Below are 4,934 nucleotides of genomic sequence, written 5' to 3' on the forward strand. Positions count from 1 at the left end.
AAACAAAAGCAGAAATTGCTGGAAAGGCTCAGCAGGTCTGGCAGCATCTCCGGAGGGGAATCACATTTAATGTTTCGGGTCCAGTGACCCTTCTTCAGAACTGACTGTAAGACTTGGTCTTAGTGGCGACTGTTTCAATTACATACAACGTGCAGAAATGGCATTTGGAGAAGCCAGGAGGTGTGCAAATACAGAAAGGGGAGAGCAATTTGTAATGAAGACAAAACGAAATAGTAGGCCATTTGGCCCCTTGAGTCTGTTACACCATTCAATAGGATTCCATTTTCCTGCCCTTTCCCCACAACCTTTGATTCCCATACTGATCAAGAATCGATCTATCCCAGCCTTAAATATACACATGGACTCTGAAACTATAACTGTCTGTGGCAAGGTGTTCCCAAAGGCTCCCAAACCTCTAAGTGAAGAAATTCCTCCTCAGCTCAGCTTTAAATTGAGGACCCTTTATTCAGAGACTATGTCCTCTGGTCCTATCCTCTCATCAATTACCCTATCAAGCCTCTTAAGAATCCTATAAGTTTCAATGAGATCACCTCTCATTCTTCTACACTCCAATGAGTAGAATCCCAACCTATTTAGATTTTGCTCATAAGACAATCCCTCCATACTGGGGATCATCCGAGTGAACCCTCTCTGAGCTGCTTTTGATGAAATAATACCTTTCCTTCGAAAAGGGGACCAAAAGTGCAGATAAAATAATCAGGATTTTACTCTCTTTTGAAAGTTATACATAGAACCCCCACCCTAGGCAGCTGTTAAGTGATATATTTTTAATATACACACACACGTTGGACAAGCTTGTCAAGGTAAAACAATTTTAACTGGGGGTTTTACCTTGTCATAAGATCATAAGATGGAAGAGCAGAAATAGGTGATTCTCCTCCACTATTCTATCATGGCTGATATGTTTCTCAACCCTATTCTCTTGCCTTCTCCCCATAACCCTTGATCACCTTCTAATAAGAACCTATCTGTCTCTGTATGAAATACTCTCAATGACTTGGTCTGCAGAATTCTGTAACAATGAGTTCCATGGATTCAGCACCCTCTGACTGAAGAAATTCTTCCTCATTGCAGTTCTAAAGGGTCATCCCCTCATTTCTGAGGCTGGAGCCTCAAGTCCTAGAATCTCCTGCTGTTGGAAACATCTTCTCCATGTCCACTCTATCCAGGCCTCTCAGTATTCTGTAAATTTCATTCAGATCCCCCCTTGTCTTTCCAAACTACAATGAGTACAAATTGAGGGTCTGCAACCATTCCTCATATGACTAGCCCTTCACTCCAGGATCCTTCTTGTAAACCTCCCACAGATCCCCTCTCCAAGTCCAGTACATCCTTTCTTAGATACAGGGCCAACCATTCCTGATGAAGGGCTTATGTCTGAAATGTCGATTCTCCTGCTCCTTGGATGCTGCCTGACCAGCTATACTTTTCCAGCACCACAGTCTCAACTTAGATGCAGGGCCCCAAACCACTCACAATATTCCAAATGTAGTCTTACCGGAACCTTATACAGCCACAGCAGTACCTTTCTGCTCTTATATTCTAGTCCTGTGGAAATGGATGCTAACGTTGCATTTGCCTTCCTAATTGCCAACTGAACTTGCATGTTAACCTTAAGATAATCCTGAATTTGGACTCCCAAGTCCTATTGTGCTTCAGGTTTCTGAACCTTTTCCCCATTTAGAAAATAGTCTCTGCCTCTATTCTTCTTACCAAAGTACATAACCTTACACTTCCCTGTCTTGTATTCCATCTGCCGCTACTTTGCCCACTCTTCTGTTGTCTCCCTGCTTTCTCAACACCTCCTCAAAAAAATCCAATGAATTTGTCAGGCCTGATGTCTCCTTGATGAAGCTGTGCTGACTCAGCCCTATTTTACTGGGTAATTCCAATTTCTCTGTAATTTCACCCTTAATAATAAATGCTAAAGCTTATTGATGACAGAGGTCTGGCTACCTGACCTATAGTTTCATGCCATCTGTCTCACTCCCTTCTTAAACTGGGGCATTACATTTGCCATTTTCCAATCCTCTGGCACCTTTCCTGACTCCAGTGATTTCTGAAAGATCATCACCATTGCTTCTGCAATCTCCTCAGCTATCTCCTTCAGAACGCTGGGTTGTAGTCCATTTGATTCAGGTGATTTATGCACCTTCCGAACGTTTAGCTTTCCCAGCACCCTCTCCTTAATAATGGCCACTACACTCATGCCTGCCCTTTGGCTGTCTGGAAGTTCTTGTATGCTGCTGGCGTATTCCATTGTTAAAAACTATGCAAAGTGCCTCTTCAGGTCCTCCACCATTTCTTTCTTTCCCATTATTACATCTCAACCCTCAATATCCAGTGGTCCAATGTGCACTCTTGCCTCTCCCCTATCTTTTATGTACTAAAAAAACTCTTTCAATCTTCTTTTATATTACTAGCTGGCTTACATTCATATTTCATCTTCTCTCCACTTATTGCTTTTTTAGTTGTCCTCTTCTGGTTTTTAAAGAATTCCCAATCCTTTGGCTTCCCATTAGTCTTTGCCTCATTATATGTTATTTTTTTCTTTTGCTTTTATGCTGTTCCTATCTTCCCTTATTAGCAAGGTTTGTCTTGTCCTCTCCTTAGGATCTTTCTTGGGATGAATTTCAGCTGTGCCTCCAAAATTATACCAGAAACTCCTGCTATTGCTGTCTTCACTGCTCGGCTCTCCTTCCATACAACTTTGTCCAGCTCGTCCTTCATGTCTTTGTAGTTACCTTTACTTAATTGTAATAGAGTTACAGGTAGTTAATTGAAATTTGAAAAAAAAACATTATCCCCACTTCTGCCTTCTGCCAGTCAGCCAATCCTCTATCTATTCCAGTACCTTCCTCCTAACACAATGGGCATTCCTGTCTAACACCGTGTTATAGAAAATCACGCATTGAAAATAATGGGGCCCATGGGAAAAACAGGGTTAGGGGTGTACCACCAAAAATATCAGCACAAATCAAAATAATAGTTAGCCTAACACAAACAATAGCACAGTCTAAGTAAACATTTAAATCATATATTTTAATAAATAATATAGTACATTTAACATCTTAACACTCAAAGCTCTTCACTTGAAAGCGTGTAAGCTGACTGACTACGTGATCCCGATGTGGAAGTCCAGTCCTCCTCATGATTCTTCCCCAGTTTGAAAGAAAGTTCCTTCAAAATGTAGACTACAATTCTCAGATTCAAGCTATGTTTCAAGGCTTGCAGAGCTGATTGCATTCCTGTTTAGCTGAACACACCGAATTTGCATTTTGCAGATAGAGGATCATGAGGCTGTGTTTTGCTGTTCAGGTAACTGCCGGGGATGAAGTCATGTTATAATAAAATGAGAGTTTGCTTTATAAAAATAGGTCAAAATGCATTTAATAAACATGCATTACAGGAGAACTATCTGATTCCCACTTCCCCTTTTCAAACTGCAGGGTGAATGCGATCATTTTATTGTTATTGACCCCTTGGATTCTTTCCCCTTAAGCTCCCTAATCCAGTCTGCCTCATCACACATCACCAAATCCAGAGCTGCCTGTTTTCTAGTGGGCTCTATGATTGCCTGTTCTCTTCTGAGTTCTACCCACAAGCTGCAGCAAAATAAAACATCTCATAGATATCTCACAAATCCTTTTCTTTGAATCCACTTTTAACCTGATTTTCCCAGTCCACCTGCATATTGTAGTCACCTAGGATTATTGTAATAGTGCCTTTCTTACATGCCTTTTCTTACTCCTGATTGATTTTCATTTAGTTTGAGATAAACAGATTGCAGGTATATCTGAAAGGGTTCATAATGAGGGGTACTGTAATATGTCATATGGACTTGGGGAAAGAACAACTTACTATCTTGAAAGAATGAGACACAAAAATTGGTCCAGCCCAAAGTCTCTACAGCAATGTCTTTCATATCAAAGTAAGCAGTTAACTCGTTGCTAACATGCAATAAATTGTATCTTGTTCACTCGAAGAGACTCTTCTGGTTAGGCCAGGAAGTAGATTTCCTTGTTCACACTGGACAAAATTGACCCTGTGGCTTCATACACTTCAAGAGGATGGTGGCAGCAACTTTTATTATGAACAGCAACGCATACGGCATAGTGAGCTGGCACTGCCATACACTAAGCAACAGTCAGAAATATAGTTAAATTCTTGATTGTGCCCAGGTTAATTTTATTTTTGCAGAACAAACATGGGGACAATGAGGTAAGTTTAACTAAAAGTATAACACTGAGTGAATATCAAATAATAATACTTCTGTTTCCCCGGCCCCCAACGCCTCATCTTCACCATGGATATCCAATCCCTCTACATCTCCATCCGCCATGACCAGGGACTCCAAGCCCTCCGTTTTTTCCTCTCCCGACGTCCCCAACAGTACCCTTCCACCGACGCTCTCATTTGTTTGGCCGAACTGGTCCTCACCCTTAACAACTTCTCCTTTGAATCTTCCTACTTCCTCCAGACCAAACGGGTAGCCATGGGCACATGTACGGGCCCCAGCTATGCCTGCCTCTTTGTTGGCTACGTAGAGCAGTTGATCTTCCATACTTATGCCGGTACCACTCCCCACCTCTTCCTCCGCTAAATTGATGACTGCATTGGCGCCACCTCATGCTCCCACGAGGAGGTTGAGCAATTCATCAACTTCACCAACACATTCCACCCTGACCTTAAATTTACCTGAACCACTCTGACACCTCCCTTCCCTTCCTGGACCTCTCCATCTCCATTAATGACGACCAACTTGACACTGACAGTTTTTACAAACCCACCGACTCCCACAGCTACCTGGATTACACCTCTTCCCACCCTACCTCTTGCAAAAATGCCATCCCATATTCCCAATTCCTCCGCCTCCGCCGGATCTGCTCCCAGGAGGACCAGTTCCACCACAG

This window comes from Chiloscyllium plagiosum, chromosome 20 (assembly GCF_004010195.1).
Source record: "Chiloscyllium plagiosum isolate BGI_BamShark_2017 chromosome 20, ASM401019v2, whole genome shotgun sequence".
Lineage (NCBI taxonomy): Eukaryota > Metazoa > Chordata > Chondrichthyes > Orectolobiformes > Hemiscylliidae > Chiloscyllium > Chiloscyllium plagiosum.